General features: G+C 37.8%; 2 protein-coding genes across 3 annotated transcripts in view; one reads left to right on the top strand and one right to left on the bottom strand.

The window, feature by feature from the left end:
- The window catches only part of LOC127437105 (DENN domain-containing protein 2A-like), a 54,433-nt gene extending 44,424 nt beyond the window's left edge, over positions 1-10,009 (bottom strand). The window contains exon 1 of one of the 2 annotated variants that reach the window (XM_051691777.1): positions 9,752-10,009. The gene's annotated coding sequence lies outside the window, so the exon portion shown is untranslated. The remainder of the gene's footprint in view (positions 1-9,751) is intronic. The other variant, XM_051691779.1, reaches the window with a different exon arrangement.
- LOC127437111 (ribonuclease inhibitor-like) overlaps positions 1-19,609 on the top strand; it is a 481,472-nt gene that overhangs the window by 416,361 nt on the left and 45,502 nt on the right. The window lies entirely within an intron of this gene.

Genomic DNA, 19,609 nt, shown 5'->3' with positions numbered 1-19,609 from the left:
CAGCGTGAAACATACAGCGCAACAAGTATAGTCCGATTCCCAAACAAATGACTCTTATGAATCTACAGCGCAACAAGTATAGTCCGCAACAAGTCCGATTCCTGAACAAATGACTCTTATGAGCGGTTCTTTTGAATCTACAGCGTGAAACATACAGCGCAACAAGTATAGTCCGATTCCCAAACAAATGACTCTTAGGAGCGGTTCTTTTGAATCTACAGCGTGAAACATACAGCGCAACAAGTATAGTCCGATTCCCAAACAAATGACTCTTATGAATCTACAGCGCAACAAGTATAGTCCGCAACAAGTCCGATTCCTGAACAAATGACTCTTATGAGCGGTTCTTTTGAATCTACAGCGTGAAACATACAGCGCAACAAGTATAGTCTGATTCCCAAACAAATGACTCTTATGAATCTACAGCGCAACAAGTATAGTCCGCAACAAGTCCGATTCCTGAACAAATGACTCTTATGAGCGGTTCTTTTGAATCTACAGCGTGAAACATACAGCGCAACAAGTATAGTCCGATTCCCAAACAAATGACTCTTATGAATCTACAGCGCAACAAGTATAGTCCGCAACAAGTCCGATTCCCAAACAAATGACTCTTATGAGCGGTTCTTTTGAATCTACAGCGTGAAACATACAGCGCAACAAGTATAGTCCGATTCCCAAACAAATGACTCTTATGAGCGGTTCTTTTGAATCTACAGCGTGAAACATACAGCGCAACAAGTATAGTCCGATTCCCAAACAATTGACTCTTATGAATCTACAGCGCAACAAGTATAGTCCGCAACAAGTCCGATTCCCAAACAAATGACTCTTATGAGCGGTTCTTTTGAATCTACAGCGTGAAACATACAGCGCAACAAGTATAGTCCGATTCCCAAACAAATGACTCTTATGAGCGGTTCTTTTGAATCTACAGCGTGAAACATACAGCGCAACAAGTATAGTCCGATTCCCAAACAAATGACTCTTATGAGCGGTTCTTTTGAATCTACAGCGTGAAACATACAGCGCAACAAGTATAGTCCGATTCCCAAACAAATGACTCTTAGGAGCGGTTCTTTTGAATCTACAGCGTGAAACATACAGCGCAACAAGTATAGTCCGATTCCCAAACAAATGACTCTTATGAGCGGTTCTTTTGAATCTACAGCGTGAAACATACAGCGCAACAAGTATAGTCCGATTCCCAAACAAATGACTGCCATTCCCAACAAATGACTCTTAGGAGCGGTTCTTTTGAATCTATAGCGTGAAACATACAGCGCAACAAGTATAGTCCGATTCCCAAACAAATGACTCTTAGGAGCGGTTCTTTTGAATCTATAGCGTGAAACATACAGCGCAACAAGTATAGTCCGATTCCCAAACAAATGACTCTTAGGAGCGGTTCTTTTGAATCTACAGCGTGAAACATACAGCGCAACAAGTATAGTCCGTTTCCCGAACAAATGACTCTTAGGAGCGGTTCTTTTGAATCTATAGCGCGAAACATACAGCGCAACAAGTATAGTCTGATTCCCAAATGAATGACTCTCATGACGCTGTTCTTTGGAATCTCTAGCCCTACCAGTGTAATGCAGTTCCTGAATGAATGACTCTTATGAGCCGGATATTTTGCATCTATAGTGAGAAAAACAGCATGACCAGTGTAATGAATGACTGGGTTCGCTTTAGTAAATCAAAAATACTTCAGTTGGAAAAGTTACTAAATTAATCTCCCATCATACTCAACTTGAAATGAACCCAGAACTGTTACTGAGTTATTTAATGTTGTATTTAAGGCTCCCAGTGACTACTGTGCTCACTTGACATTTTAAAAAGATGAATTATTGTTGTCCAAATGCAATCATATTTTTAAAGTGCATGTAAATGTGCTGAACAAGCCCTATTTCTCATTGATTTCAAATCCACACGTCAGTGGCAAACAGGGTCAAAGTTGAAATTGTTTGAACTTTGTAACACTGTAGCTTGGATGCTTCGCTCCCAGAGTTCAACGCATTGAGGAACGTTGACGCCAAGTCATGTGAAAGGGCCTTTAGGCAGCAGATCTTGGATGGTTTGCTGGTTCCAAAGAACTGTAATTGGTTGCAGATTTTATATGTGCAAACCACAGAGAGAGAAAAAGAGTATTAATGTTTTTTCAAAGGTAAGGAGGTATTTCAAAACCACCCACGCTAAGAGAGGAAGATGAAACATCCCCCGTTCCAGATGGAGAAGAATGGATTGTTTTGCCTCACCCAAATTCTCTTTTTCTTTATTTCCTTCTGATTCCTTCCTTCCTGTCTCCACTAATGTCATGACACTTCCATGCCACATCCCTTGTCCTTGCATAGATCAAGATACATCGCCAAAGTATTCTTCGGTTTTTGGCGTGCGGTTACGTGCCACAGACAGTGAAACTTTTAGCACCGAACAAGCGCACTATCTGCGTGCAGACCAGTTTTTCTAGATACGCGGACTGTCCAAGTCTATGCTTGTCGTCATCACTTGTGCCTGGAGTAGACTGTACTAAAAGAGCATCACAAAGCAGTTGTATTACGCATGCATTGAACGCGTCTGTATAGGCTCACTTTCAAAAGAGTATACTTTGAGGATAAAAGAGTACACACTCGACCATACAGCGACCAGGGGCTGTAAAGAACAAAAACATACCATAGAAGTAATATAGATGTAGGCCATATCATCTGAAACAATTTGATAAGTTTGTGTGAGGAACAGACATAAAAATCTTTCCCTCTCATCCACAAGTGTGTAATAAACAAATATTTGTGCATGCCAAGTTGAAATATGCAGAAATGTCACCAGGGCCGTAGCTAGTGGGGTGAAAGGTGGGAATGATTCTAGGGCCCCACAACAAATTCTAAACTTTATTTTTTTAAATAGGAATGAGGCCCTGAGCAATATACTGTCAGGGGGCCCATAATACCTTGCTATGGCCCTGAATGTCACACAAATCTATTGCATGGCTTCAGAGGACTTGGCATGCAGTGCCCAAGTCGAATGGACTAGTTTTGAAGAGTGTTTCTAGTGCTTTTTGTCCTTTTTAAAGCTTGACAGCCTCTGGCAACTACACGTGTTTGCTCTATGTAAAAATGCATTCTCCTAAGCATCACCATTTGAGTAAATAACGAGAGAAATTTTCATTTTTGGGTGAACTAGCTGAACTAGCTGAAAGTGGCTTTGGCTAAATGCTTCCTAAAATAACTTTAGCTGCAACAACTTTTAAGTTTGCTCTGTCTTTCTCTCTCTTTTATCAGCTTGAGCTCTACAAAAACCACTGAAACTTGACAGGGTCTGCATCAGTACGACAGCTTGCAGGCAGGCACGGTTCCTTCAGGAGTGGAGGCTGAAAAGTCAGAGAGTTATAAAAGAAGGAGGGTGTCAGAGGAGAAAGACAGGAAGGAGGAGGAGAAGGGGGGGTCAGAAAGCACAGCATCAGTGGTCTGTTCCCTTCCACTCCAACACAAAGCCCCAGAGCTCACGGAATCCTGAGCAGCCAGAATTCCCTGACGCACCGCAGGGCGCATTCTACAGCTGTTGCTGTGGAGACGGCCAGCAGTGGCTCAGGTCAGGAATGGCAGTAAGGGAACTCAGCATGTGCTTTAAAAGTTCCCGACTGTTGCACTGTAATGCCATGGAGATCCACTGACTCTATGGCTTTGTTCTGAAACCTATTTAGCTGCCTATGTAGGGTGCATTTTAAGACGCACCGCTAAGACTGTTCCAAAAGGCAGCATACTTGTGCTGCCTCCGGAGATACCTTTGTATGGCCAAATAATTCTAAGGCAACACTGCATGTATCCTTTGCGGAAAAAGCAATTCCAGAATGCGTTGCGACAAGCTCAGACAAAAATACATAAATAAATTCAATATTTTTGTTATTATTTTAATTTTTGTATTTTTTCACATTTTTATTTATATTTTAAAATTTTTATAATTCATTTCATTTAAAAAATATTTTTAATTATTTACTTTTAAGGCAGTATTATTATGTTGTTTTATTATGTCTAAATTCTGAAGGCAAATTTCTACTTCGGTTTTCCGTGTGCAATAATTGTTTTTTGTTTTTTTTGGTGACACAAAAAATTTTGTCATCAGCACAGTTCGCACTTGGCAGCCTAGTATTTCTAAAAACACGGATCGTCTGCCATGCCTGACATTGACTGTACTAAAATGGTATCACAAAGCAGCCAGAGTGCGCATGCTTCGAATGCGTCCGTATAGGCTCACGGTCAGAAGAGCATACTTTGAAAGACTAGAGCGTTCGACCACACGCAAGACAGAATCGCACGCAGAAAAACACAGTATAACCTAGCCTTAAAGGGATAGTTCACCCAAAAATGAAAATTCTCTCATCATTTACTCACCCTCATGCCATCCCAGATGTGTATGACTTTCTTTCTTGTGCAGAACACAAATGAAGATTTTTAGAAGAATATCTCAGCTCTGAAGGTCCATACAATGCAAGTGAATGGTGACCAGAACTTATGTAGCTCCAAAAATCACATAACGGAAACAAAAGACTCCAGTGATATAATAGGTGTGGGTGAGAAACACTTAAATATTTACTATAAATCTCCACTTTAACTTTCACTTTCAGATGTGAAAGTGAAAGTGGGGATTTAGGGAGATAAAAGGACTTAAATTTGTATCTGTTTCTCACCAACACCTATTATATCTGATAGTCACCACTGGAGTCTTGTGTTACCTTTATGTGATTTTTGGAGCTTCATAAGTTCTGGTCACCATTCACTTGCATTGTATGGACCTTCAGAGCTGAGATATTCTTCTAAAAATCATCATTTGTGTTCTGCACAAGAAAGAGAGTCATACACATCTGGGATGGCATGAGGGTGCATAAATGATGAGAGAACTTTCATTTTTGGGTGAACTATCCCTTTAAGGCAGAACTGCACGTCTTTTGTGGAGAAGGCAAAAAATAATCCAAGATGGTGGAGAAGTCAAGAAAACTTTTAGAATTTGATTATATATTTCAATAAATAAAATATATTGATAGTTCAATTTAATTCAAAATGTTCTATTTTAAGATATTAAATCGTCGTTTTCTCTAAAGCTGGTTTGAAAAGATGTGTATTGTGCAAAGTGCTTTAAAATCTATTTTATGCTTATAGAGTATAAAGTATTATCTTATTAGCTTAACAGCATGATAATGTCAGATTTTGTTGTAGTCAATTGTGAGTCGAATCTCATGAGGAGCACTAGAGTAGCTGCTTATGTAGAGTAGGGCTGCACAAAAAAAAAAACCTTGATATTGTAATCGCAATTATTAATTTCAATTAATATAATTTACATAAAAACTAAAACATACTTTGTTTAGGGCAACTGCATGCCATATTCTTCATTTAGGCTACACATCGAAACAACATAAAATTTCATAGATTTCCCAACAAAATCAGCACAGAACCTGCCAAAGAAGTCTGGGCCTAACGCTTAGATTTATTGTTGCTTTTATGCACAAAACGGACATTGCTCTGATTGGTTACAATGCTCAATGTTGCAAAAACAAAAACAAAAAAACACACATAGTAAATAGAAAATATCGAAACGACTGGAGTATACCAAAAGGAAATTCTGTAATTGACACTTTTCACTAATAATTAATTGCAGCAGTCGTAACTGTAATCTCGATTATTTTTCGATTATTGTGCAGCCGTAATGAAGAGCATCCCAAATAAGTCACTTATGAGGTTACTTTCCAGTTAGGGATTCTCTTTTAGAAGGCAGCTGCCTATTTAGGGAGTAAGCAGCTCACTAGGTTTTAGAACAGAGCCTGTTTTTAGAGCGAAGCATCTGGCTTGACGCATGATGTATTTACATGTGTATGAAACCTCATCAAGCCCAGTACAATAGTGACAGATGTGTGCTACAGATTTCACAGGAAGTCACACACACACTCACACGCTGAGCATTAGGGATTTAAACAATCCCTCAACCCTAAATATTAAACTTCAGCATGTAACTCCATTTCAGTAGCCTATGTGCAACAGACTTGAGACCTTAAATCATGTGGCTTGTTAAGGAGAGGTGTGCTATTACTTTACTAAATGATCGCACTCCTGATTTTTGCCTGGTGGACGATAAAATGGGCACAAAAAACCCAAATACTTACATAAAAAGGAGGACTTGCACAATACTTAGAGACCAGGATATCATAAAGACTTGAGGGGTGGACTCTTTTGACCTGGGCCAGTAAGCAACACCCTAGCAACCGCCCAGTAATGCTCTAGCAACATATACTGTAGTTCCGAAGTTTTCCAACATACAAACCCCCCAAACAGATTAGAGAAGAGTCAGAAGTCAGAAAAGAATTTGGGACTGTTGGCTCGCTCTTTTCCTGTCTTTCTTTCTCAGCTTATTTTTTGACCTTGTGACTATTTGTTAGAGTCATTTCGAGTGAGCCATTAGTCACAGAGCAGAGTGAAAGAGGATGATATAAACGTCCATATCAAACAGGCCTGCATTCAAAGCTCTTACCCAGAAACCCTTGTTACGCACACACACAGCACTGATACAGGGCTGATAGCCGAAAGCAGAACTCTGCAGAAAGTTTTCAGCAGAATTGGAACGCATATTCTATCTTCAGCAAAGTTTTACACATTGGGCTTCGTTTATGAAACACAAGTAAAACGATTTTCTGTGTGGTTTGTTAAATCATTATAGTGTATTTTTACATGCAATTGATAAATAGTTTGCAAAACCATTCATACATAAAAAGTCACATGCAATCAATCAATTAATCATTCGGAATACAACCGTTTCATATATTGTTGCATACAATTGATAAATCATTCATAAAACCCATTCTTACTTAAATTGTTGCATGCGATCAATAAATTGTAAAACCATTTTTACATACATTTTTGCATCCAATTGATAAATCGTTTGCAAAACCATTCTTACGCAAACTGTCGCATGCAATCAACGAATTGTTTATAAAATAATTTTTACATAAATTGTAGCATTCAATTAATAAATAGTTCGTAAACACATTCTTATGTAAACTGTCGCATGCAGTCAATAAATTGTTCATAAATATTTTTGGCATAAATTGTTGCATACAATTCATACAATTATTCGTAAAACCATTCATGTAAATTGTCGCATACGATCAAAAAATTGTTCGAAAAAGAACTTTTGCATAAATTGTTGCATACGATTGATAAATTGTTTGCAAAGCCATTCTTACGTAAACTGTCGCATGCAATCAACAAATTGTTTTTAAATTATTTTAACAAATTGTAGCATTCAATTAATAAATAGTTTGTAAACACATTCTTATGTAAACTGTTGCATGCGGTCAATAAACTGTTCATAAAACCATTTTTGTAAAAATTGTTGCATGCAATTGGTTTTACAAAGGATTTATCATTCTTTCTTTTTTTTCCTCCCCAATTTGGAATGCCCAATTCCTAATGCACTCTGAGTCCTCATGGTGGTGTAGTGACTCGCCTCAATCCGGGTGGTGGAGGACGAATCTCAGTTGCCTCCGCGTCTGAGACCATCAATCCACGCATCTTATCATGTGACTTGTTGAGCGCGTTACCACGGAGATGTAGCGCATGTGGAGGCCCGCGCCCCACTTAGAGCGAGAACCACATTATAGCGATCATGAGGAGGTTACCCCATGTGACTCTACCCTCCCTAGCAACTGGATCAATTTGGTTGCTTAGGAGACCTGGCTGGAGTCACTCAGCACGCCCTGGATTCGAACTCGCGACTCCAGGTGTGGTAGTCAGTGTCTTTACTTGATGAGCTACCCAGCCCCCCTGTAAAACCATTCTTAAATAAACTGTCACATGCGATCAATAATTTGTTTGTGAAAACATTCATGCATAAATTGTCGCATGCAATTGATATTATTCGTAAAACCATTATGATGTATACTTTTGCATGCAATTAATAAATCTTTCATAAAACCTTACATAAATTGTCACGTGACTGATCGCAAAACCATTCTTACATCAGTTATACTCGTAAATGAGGCCCACTGCAGGTTCCTTTATTAAATATTTTGACTATTTAAACACACTTTGAGAGTGCAGTCTTCTCAGCTCAGTTTAACACATTTTATCTGTTTAAATCAATTCCTCAGAATTTTGCAGTTATTTCATCACCAGGTCAGCGCCGGAAATTCGGCGTTAAATAGCTACTCTATGACTCTGCACATTTCAAGTTTTGATTCTTGAATTGAAGTTTAATTCTGTTGATGTGTGATTGGAAAGATTGTGGCATTATGGGTATTTTTTGCTCCCTGTTGCGAAAAACAAAGACATTTTAATCCTAAAAAGCAGTTATAAGTGTGTGAGTGTGGGTCACTGTATTAGCCAACAGAAATGGGAATGTCCCAGAAATTCAATTGCAGAGAAACTAACTAAGATTGCTCAGATTGATTGATTAAATCCAGAGGTCCAACACTCACAGTTCTTTTGATATTATAAATCAGAGCGTATCACTTATTTGGCATTACAACAGTGAAACAGAGTGAATTGAATTCGTGCATCGGTGAAGTCATGCCTTGTAAGGACTGCTGGCATCGAAATTCTCCATCTAATAGCTGAATTTAGGATTTTTATTGTATCTTTTTACGTTTCTTTCTCATCTCGTACTACATGTTATTAAACAATTTGACACTTTTGGATTCTCTCGTCCGATTTGGCTGAAGTGCTTTTGTTTATATACCCCTCTCTCTCCCTCTTTCTCTCTCTCTCTCTCTCTCTCTCTCTCCCTCTCTCCCTCTCTTTCTCTCCCTCTCTCTCTCTCTCTCTCTCCCTCTTTCCTTCTCTCTCTCACCCTCTCTCTCTCTCTCCCTCTCACTCTCTCTCTCTCTCCCTCTCTCCCTCTCTCTCTCTCCCTCTCTCCTTCTCTCTCTCTCCCTCTTTCTCTCGCTCTCTCTCTCTCCCTCTCTCCCTCTCTCTCTTGGTCCATCTGTCCAAAGAAGTGGCCCTATTGTTCTCTTGGCTAAAATCACTTGCCACACTTATTCAATTACATGCCATCTATCCGCTCTCTCGCTTCTTAGGCAGGAATGCACCAATTAACTCACTTTTTTCACTGCTAGTTAACATCTTTGAACTTTCTGCATTTGAACAACTTTGTACTCTGATCAGGTACAAACTATAATCATTTCTCAGAATAAATCAAAGGTTTTCACACTCATTCTGAGTCATTTCAGTTTCTAAAACACTGATTTCCAAAGTCATTAGTTGTACTCACCTAAACTCTGTAAAGCAATGCAGTTAAGATGATATTCTCAATATCATGCACATATGTAATAATGCAACATAAATACACACATATGTTAAATAAGCTATAAATATAGTAAAAAAAAAAACAAAACATAATTTTGTATTGTTTTTATATAAAGCTAATCATAATGATTACTGTCTAACCCACTTATGTATTTATAAATGTTATTTAAGTAAAATGGTTATTTATTTATTTATTTATTTAAGTTTTATTCATTACCTTTTTTTTTTTTAAATAAAATCATATAAACTCACACTTTATTTCCATCAGTCTTACTTATATTATTTTCTTATTTAGGAATCATTTTCACCTTTAAAGATGTCCTCAAAAGGAGGTTATGTCACATTTACTTCTAAAGACAATTTTGTCCTTAAAGAACACACACACACACACACACACACACACACACACTGACACTCTCACACACACACACACACACACACACACACACACACACGCATACCTTACTCTGTTGTTTGCGCCCTGCAGTAGTGCAGTTGTTTCTCATTTTGTGAAATCTAACCCCAGGAAAGACGACATCTGCTCTCATGATCCACTTCTCCTATTTATTCCTTCTTTCACAAACTCTTCCACTGATTAAATCCTTGTTTTTCCCAGCCGGTCCCTGCTTTATCCCATAAACAGACTGTGAGCTCAGAAAAATCAGCAACGGTCACTCCTGTAGACTCAAAGTCCAGCTGCAAGCAACTTTATCTCTCGCTCTTCCTCCCTCTCATTCTCTTTTCTCACCCCTCCTCCTTTAGCCGGGACCCCCCGTCCCTCCCTCGCCCTCCCACCCCCTCCTCTTTCTCATTGGAGTCTTTCTCCTCCTCCAAACCCCCCACTAGAGATGGGCGATACCACTTATTTTCTTTTCGATCTAATACCAACAATTTCAAGTCCAATATCGCCGATACCGATACCAATACTGATGTTGATATTTTTGCGATTACTTGGGATAAAATGGGTCATTTAAAATATTATTTTTAGCTTAGATGTGAAAGTGAAACTAAACAGGCACCACATGTGACTTTCAGATGTTGATCTGTTTCTCATATCGCTTCTGAAGACATGGATTAAACCACTGGAGTCTTGTGCTTCCTTTATGTGATTTTTGGAGCTTCAAAAGTTCTGGTCACCATTCACTTGCAATTCAAGTCATTATTATTCTTATTATTATTTTATATTTGTGAGCCTATACAGAAAATTATTAGACTTCTGTTTTGTTTACCCTTCCCCATTTCAAAGGTAGCATCCTTTTTTACTGTAAATCTTGACATCAGCAGTCTTATTGGCGATCTTTCCTGTAGACTGCAATTGCAAGATTTATAGTGAAAAAGGAGTTACATGTTGGTCTGTTCTCACCCAAAACCGATTCGCTTTCTTCAGAAGACATTAATTAAACCACTTAATGATTACTTTATGTTGCCGTTATGTGCTTTTTAGATCTTCAAAGCTTTGGACCCTGTATGGACCTAAAGAGCTGATATATTATAATGTCTTTGCTTGTGTTTAGCAGAAGAAATAAATTCAAACACATCTGGGATGGCATGAAGGTGAGTAAATAATAAGAGAATTGTCTTTTTTGTGCAAAATCAATCTCTCTCTCTCTCTCTCTCTCTCTCTCTCTCTCTCTCGCTCTCTCTCTCTCTCTCTCTCTCTCTTTACCTTTTTGAGGTTTTAAATTGATGATTTTAACAGTGGGATGTGTGGCAGAGCTCATTTCATGACCACCGGTGGGAAAAGCAATGGTAAAGAAAATTTGAAATTTTATGTGAAATGTTTGTAAATGTTACATAATGATTTATGATGTAAAAGTGTTACAAAATATATATAAAAAATCATTCTAAATACTTTGAAGATACTTTCATGAGAATAAATTTTCCTCTGGGATTTGGTCAAAAGATGGTTTTCAAAAGTTCTGCTTCTCAGTATTAAGAATTTCTTCATTTGTGCTTTTGTCTGAGGTAGAAGACATCTTAAGCTTTCTTCAAAGGTATAATGTCAGGTTGTGTGTTTGGATCATAATTAAAAGTGCCAAGAAATGTAAAATTTCCAAAATTGTCCTACTTTGCCAAAAACTAAAACGAAACTAAAACTGAAATGAATCTAAAAAATTATTTTTATTTTAGTTAGTTTTGGAGTTAAGAAAAAGCATTCTTTGTTTAGCTTTAGTTTTTAATTTTATTTTAGTTATCAAAAATTGTTTTATTTATTTATTTGTTTTTTCGTTAACTATAATAACACTGGCTGTTGCCAGTTATTTGTATTATATGATGTTCACCCCCTGCTGTTTGCACCGGACACTTAAAGAAATAGATAGACGCAAAAATGAAACTTCTCTCATCATTTATTCACCCTCATGCTATCCCAGATGTGTATGACTTTCTGTCTTCTACAGAACACAAATGAAGATTTTTAGAAGAATATTTCAGCTCCTTAGATCCATACAATGCAAGTCAATGGGTGTCAAAATATTGAAACCTCAAAATCCACATAAGGGCAACATAAAAGTACTTCAGATGACTCCAGTGGTTTAATCCATGTCTTCAGAAGTGATATGATAGGTGTGGGTGAGAAACAGTTCAATATTTAAGTCCTTTTTTTACTATAAATTCTCCTCCCTGCTCAGTCAATCTCCACTTCACTTTTACTTTCACATTCTTCTTCTTGTGTTTTTGATGATTCACATTCTTCATGCATATCGCCCCCTACTGGGCAGGGAGAAGAATTTATGATAAAAAAAATAACTTATAAATTGATCTGTTTCTCACCCACACCTATCATATCACTTCTGAAGACATGGATTTAACCACTGGAGTCTTCTGGATTACTTTATTGCTGCCTTTATGTGTTTTTTGGAGCTTCAAAATTTTGGCACCCATTTGCTTGCATTGTATGGACCTACAGAGCTGAAATATTCTTCTAAAAATCTTCATTTGTGTTCTGCAGAAGAAAGAAAGTCACACATCTGTGATGGCATGAGGGTGAGTAAATGATGAGAGAACTTTCATTTTTGGGTGAACTATCCCTTTAAAGTTAAAGCAGTTCAATTGGAATATACAGTGTGAGGCCATAATGAATTTGGACACTTAAAAAATGTCTGAATGACTTTGCATTACACAACAAATAAAGCAAGTTTCACTTATTTTAAAGAAAGATAGCACAAGCACACTTGTCAAGCAAAACATTTCACAAAAAAAAAAAAGAAAGAAAGAAAGAAAACTTGTAACTCTAAAACGTCTGAAATATTACAAAAAACTCACCTAAATCTCATGGGGGGCTACTTTTCTCAATTCCTGGACCTGTATAGGTCAGATGGAACCTTTTTTATGTGATCATTTTTTTAAATATTGAGTGTAAGTTTATACCATTATGCTTTGTGTTATATTACCCTGGAATTAGTTTAAAAAAATGAATTAGCACAGCTGCGAGGGTGTTTCTATTACAGCTGCTGAGAGAGTGACAGTAAATTTGGCATTTTCTCTCATCTGATTGTCTTAATCCACCGCTCTCTATGTTTTCCTCTTCTGGAAAGTCATTGAAAAGTAATAGTGGATTTTTTCGCTTGCTGTTGGAGCGAATGTGTAAGTGCAAATAATATTTGCTGTTATCTCCAATTCACTCTCATTCACTGCTGTCGAAGTTTACCCTGCAAACGTTTACTTCTGCGTTCCAAAACCCGGATGGTGAAAAAGGTCTATGATGGAGGCGTCAAAACTATAGATCGCTCCAACGTCACGCGCTTGCAATTGTAACAGGAGCCAGCTGGTATGTGATAGCTGATGCTCGGAGCGGGTCGAGGAGGACAGGTTACATTGCTGCCATGACCCGTATGGGAGTAAGGTTTAGAGGGGTGAGTGTAACAGGAGCCAGCTGGTACATGATAGCTGTGTGATATGTGTAAACTTCACTCCCCTGGCCTCAAGAGGCACATTAGCAACTGGCGATAGAGGCTGTAGCCTTTAGCCTCCTTGTTAGCACGCCCGCCTCCCATGCCAGCTGACGCCGGTTCGAATCCCGCTCAGAGCGGGTCGAGCAGGACCAGTTACAGTGGTGCCGTGACACAAGTGGGAGTGAGGTTTAGAGGGGTGAGTGTAACGGGAGTCAGCTAGTACGTGATAGCTGTGCGATATGTGTAAACCTCACTCCCCTGGCCTCAAGACACACTAGCAACTGGCGATAGAGGCTGTAGCCTTTAGCCTCCTTGTTAGCACGCCCGCCTCCCATGCCAGCTGACGCCGGTTCGAATCCCGCTCGGAGTGGGTCAAGCAGGACCGGTTACAGTGGTGCCGTGACACGGATGGAAGTGAGGTTTAGAGGGGTGAGTGTAACGGGTGATAGCTGTGTGATATGTGTAAACTTTACTCCCCTGGCCTCAAGAGGCACACTAGCAACTGGCGATAGAGGCTGTAGCCTTTAGCCTCCTTGTTATCATGCCCGCCTCCCATACCAGCTGACACCGGTTCGAATCCCGCTCAGAGCGGGTCGAGCAGGACCAGTTACAGTGGTGCCGTGACACAAGTGGGAGTGAGGTTTAGAGGGGTGAGTGTAACGGGAGCCAGCTGGTACGTGATAGCTGTGCGATATGTGTAAACTTGTTAGCACGCCCACCTCCCATGCCAGCTGACGCCGGTTCGAATCCCGCTCAGAGCGGGTCGAGCAGGACCAGTTACAGTGGTGCCGTGACACAAGTGGGAGTGAGGTTTAGAGGGGTGAGTGTAACGGGAGCCAGCTGGTACGTGATAGCTGTGCGATATGTGTAAACTTGTTAGCACGCCCACCTCCCATGCCAGCTGACGCCGGTTCGAATCCCGCTCGGAGCGGGTTGAGCAGGACCGGTTACAGTGGTGCCGTGACACGGATGGGAGTGAGGTTTAGAGGGGTGAGTGTAACGGGAGCCAGCTGGTACGTGATAGCTATGTGATATGTGTAAACTTCACTCCCCTGGCCTCGAGGCACTCTAGCAACTGGCGATAGAGGCTGTAGCCTTTAGCCTCCTTGTTAGCACGCCCGCCTCCCATGCCAACTGACGCCGGTCAGTTGGCATGACGAATCCTGCTCGGAGCGGGTCGAGCAGGACCGGTTACAATGGTGCCATGACCCGGATTCCTTAGGGTCAAACAGACACACATATAACTTTGTTGACACACAGAAAAGTATAGAGCTATAAAATGAACATTTATACCAAGCTCAGATGATTTCACATCAGAAGAATTCAATGACAAATGTTCATATTGAGATCTCAGATTTTTGATTGCAGACTTTTTCTCAGGAGACACATCTGAGAAGCAGGAGGCAAGAAAACGTCTCCATTTGCTCTCCATTTAATATTAAAGGTTATAGGGTTTCACTACCTTTTTGAGTCCCATAAAGACCTTTTTATTTTCTACATCTTTAGAAATCCATCAATGTACTTTAAAAGGTGCTTTAAAAAACCAAATAACCAAAACACTAATCTCCAAAGACCCACATAGCAACACAAGATCCCTATACAGCCAAAGGTTCTGAGAGTAAAGTGCTACAAAGAGCCATTGAAGAACCCTTATATTTTCAAGTTGAGCCCTGTTTTTCCTCCATGCAGCATGATGAACTCAGGGGCCGGCGGTATAAACGTGAGACTAAAGGATCCAATGTGAAGGACAGTTTTGGCTCGGGTTCAAGAGAGGAGAATAAGAGAGACTTAAAGAGATCGAGTCACATGCAGATTTAACCGGAGAGTTTGCACACTTAATGAAATCAATGTCTTTTGTTGCTTTTGTAATCCTTTGTGCTAGATTAAAGATGAATGTGTAAAAGGAAAGTGAACAAGAATGCTTTTACTTGACTACTATCTATTCCAACTCATCAAATAAAAAATGTAATTAAATTGCATAAAATAAAAATAAACAACCCTAACAAGAAATGTTGAAAGAAAGAAAGAAATTCATCCAGGGGCACAATTTATATTTGTCTACAAAACCAATTTCAAGCATGTAGCCCCAAGCATATGCTTTCAGATGAAAGGTTGTTTTAAAGGAATATTCCGGGTTCAATACAAGTTAAGCTCAATCGACAGCATTTGTACCGTAATGTTGCTAACCACAAAAATAAATGTTGTTTTCTTTGAAAAAAGCAGAAATCTGTGTTACAGTGAGGCACTTACAATGGTGAATGGGGTCCATCTATAAACATTAAAATACTCACTGTTTCAAAAGTATAGCCACAAGATGTAAACAATATGTGTGTTAACATGATTTTAGTGTCATAAAATCACTTACCAACCTTTTCTGTGTAAAGTTATATCCAACATCGTTGCTATGGCGACATAATGCTGTAAACCCTATAATGATGATTTAAACAACTTTACAGCTCAAATAATACACAAGTTTTAACAGAAGAATTAATGTAAGTGCTTTTATAAAATTATAAACTTCACATTTCTGCCTTTAAACCCTCCAAAAATTGGCCCCATTGACTTCCATTGTAAGTGCCTCACTGGAACCTCCATTTGATTGATTTGTTTTTTAAAGAAAAGGAGGGACAAGTTGAATTCAAGTGTGCCCACACCTTTGACTAGTGGTTTCTATTTAAAATAAGATTTTTATTTCTAAACTAAATAACTGAACAAGCTTCATGCACAGCATCTGTGTGTGCAACAGGGATGCAGAGCAACTTTAAAAATAACATGAGAGCTTGATATAAGATTATCAGCTCAATCTTTATAACTGATAGTGTCTTTATTTGATGTGTGGGAGAGCTGGGGAAAGAAATAGTTAAAGCTGTAATGTAGCAAAGGTGGATACTTTTCACAATCTGAAATATTACATTATTTTGATGTGTTTAACATTGCTATCTTAGTGACATCTACAGTTAAATGAAGGTAAAACACTGAAGAAAAATGAAACAACAGAATGAATGAAGGAATAATGTTCTAACAGGGTTGTTCTAGTCCACCCTCATCTCAACTAAAACAAATTATATATATATATATATATATCAGTTGAAGTCAGAAGTTTACATACACTGAGGACAAAGTCATTAAAACTCATTTTTTAACCACTCCACAGATTTCATATTAGCAAACTATAGTTTTGACGAGTCGTTTAGGACATCAACTTTGTGCATGACACAAGTAATTTTTTCAACAATTGTTTACAGACAGATTGTTTCACTTTTAATTGACAATATCACAATTCCAGTGGGTCAGAAGTTTACATACACTAAGTTAACTGTGCCTTTAAGCAGCTTGGAAAATTCCAGAAAATGATGTCAAGCCTTTAGGCAATTAGCCAATTAGCTTCTGATAGGAGGTGTACTGAATTGGAGGTGTACCTGTGGATGTATTTTAAGGCCTACCTTTTTGTGATATAGTCAATTAAAAGTAAAAACAATCTGTCTGTAAACAATTGTTGGAAAAATTAATCATGTCATGCACACAGTAGATGTCCTAAATGACTTGCCAAAACTATAGTTTGCTAATATGAAATCTGTGGAGTGGTTAAAAAATTAGTTTTAATGACTTCAACCTAAGTGTATGTAAACTTCTGACTTCAACTGTACATACGTATATATGCATAATATATATATATATATTATTTGTACATATTTAAAGATAACTATTCATAATTATTTCATCATTATATACTGAATTATTGTTATTTGAGGGGCTTTCACAGCAAATATTTATGATATGCGATTAATTGCGATTAATCGATTAATTAATCGGGACACCGTGTAATTCATTCGATTATTTTTTTTTTAATATAACATTTATTATAAATCAGTGGTGCTAACTAGGGCTGGGAGTCGAGTCGTTTCCAAACAAAATCGATTCTTCGATTCCGAGGCGTTGGGAACCGAAAGTCAATTTCGCTCAGGGGCAAGTCATGATTTTTTGTCGATCACACTATCAATCATAACTAATGTGACGTGCTGTTTATTTTAAGACTTTACATTGCCTCCAGGTTTTTCTTCAGAATCAAGAAAATGAGTCCATCGATCCCAAAAACCAGGACTCGGAGTCGATTACAACATTTCTGGTATCAAACAGCCATCTAACACAGTGGGTTTTCAAACTGAGGGGCCACAAAGGGGGTGACTGTGGTCCACGGAAAATTTCAAAATATAAAATGTTAAAAAATAAATAAATAAATAGAAAAAAGGTTTAACATTATTAATGTTTCATTCTTGTTTCTAAAGAGTAAATATTAGAAATAATAAGATTAATTATGACTATTTTATTTTATTGACAGCCATATTTTTTTAACGTAATAAATAGAGATATAGCATATAGATTTGTGATATAAAATAAAATATTTCCTGAACCCTTAGCTGTCCCTTTTAGCATGCATACTGATGTTTGTAAAGCCATATTCTGTATTATATGTTTATTATAAAAGCGCAATACAAATACATTTAAATAAATGTAATTGAAAATAAAGGTTTATATACAAACGTTAATAGTAAAAATAAGATGATAATCTAAATATTTTAATATTTATAAATATAACAAATATTTTTGGCGATAATATTTTACAGATAATATTTCTATAATTTATTTTGGATTTAGCAGAATACTTAATTACACTAATTATTACACAGTAAAACTGAATTGTTACACATGAAAAGATGAAAAACGACCTTTATATATTTGTTCTGAATCTTAAAAGAAGACCCTTTTGAATAAATTTTACATTGTTTTGTTTGCTATGTCACCTGTTTGAGTATTTGTCGATATTAAGAGGACTAAAATAAACTCTCAGTCTTTTTAAAAGATTGAATTCTACTTTAAAATTGCACATTTTAATTATAAAACAAAAAAGTGAAAGTATGTCACTCCAGAACTAATGCTGAGCGCTAAGAAACACATAGAGGAATTAATCCACCGGACCGGATGAGAGAAGCAACTTTCATTACAAATTTTTGAACAAATTAAAATACATTAGTGGTGAAATCCGAACATAAAGAGAACAATTGTAGTTAAACAACCTGATTCAGGATATCTAGGAGCAAAGTTCTATCTGATAAATGAATGAAGATGTAATTTATTTCTTATTTACTGGCTCAGTTGTGTTTGCAACAATAGCAAATATAGTTTGCACTTGTGCATGATTTTATAACTTAACATGAGGGATATAAATGTTTTGCATTGCTGTTTTCTCCTGTGATAATTGTATTTAAATCATGCTCAAAGCTGATACATTGCATGTGGATTTTGCAGGAAATCACTACATAATTTCACAGTAGTTATAAGTGTTTAATTGTTCACTGTAGATGTTTATATATTTTCAAGTGTGTTTATGTGTGTGAATGTACAGCTAATGCTTTGAACAGAAAAGAACTATGATATAAACTGCAGTTGTACTATAGATACCATTGAATGTCTAAATAATAAACAACTATATCAAAATGTCTGCATTTTGCACAAGGCACTTTTTGCAGAACTTTAGGTACACGGTCCATAGAGTATCTGTGTCGATTCGAATACTTCCCCATAGAGCATTTCTTGTTAAAGGTACTTGGCTTCTGTCTCAAGCCCCCAAAGTGGCATTGTTCTGTTTGACAGCAGGTGGCATAACCCATGCCATGCACCCACAGAGAGCAAGTCTGTCGCCCGAGTACGGTATTCGTCTTTCGTTTGGGACTCCGTGCCTTGGTGCGTTTTCTGAACTTCAGCCCCCTTTTGCTTCTGTACCCCTTGACATTACTATTTCAACACTGGACGTCCCATTGGCTGGATGCCCTGCTTTGGGCCACCAAGACATGTGGACCCACTTTTATCAAACCAGGCCAGTGGGCCAGCACCAGATGAGACAAGTTTTTTAACCAACTTCAGTCCTGATCATAACTACCAAATATTCATAATTTCTGGGGGGATTATCACAGTCTGGGATATGTCAATGACTAGCAACAACATTGATTTTGATGCATTATAATTTTTTTGTGCAGTGTGAGATTTAAAAAAGAAAAAGAAAACTCACACTCAGTACCTTAGAGGACAAAAATGTCCACATAAAAAAACTGCCATAAAAATATTATATATTAATATTATTTTCTACTTTCACTGACTTAGATTTTTTAACCAACATCAGTCCTGATCATAAACTACCAAATATTCATTCATTTTCAGGATTTTAACCCATTAAATGCCAGTTTGTTTACATAATGCCAATGTTGTTTTTCTCACACACACACACCCACACACACACACACACACACACACACATACAAAACACACTCTGACATCCATACCAACACACAATTTTAGCTGCATCATTTATTCAATTGGCCTGCAGTGCTCTATAATACAGCAAACAGAAAATAGGGGAAAAGCATGTAT

Source organism: Myxocyprinus asiaticus, chromosome 48 (genome assembly GCF_019703515.2).
Source record: "Myxocyprinus asiaticus isolate MX2 ecotype Aquarium Trade chromosome 48, UBuf_Myxa_2, whole genome shotgun sequence".
Classification (NCBI taxonomy): Eukaryota; Metazoa; Chordata; class Actinopteri; order Cypriniformes; family Catostomidae; genus Myxocyprinus; species Myxocyprinus asiaticus.
This window is presented reverse-complemented; position numbering and strand designations above follow the sequence as displayed.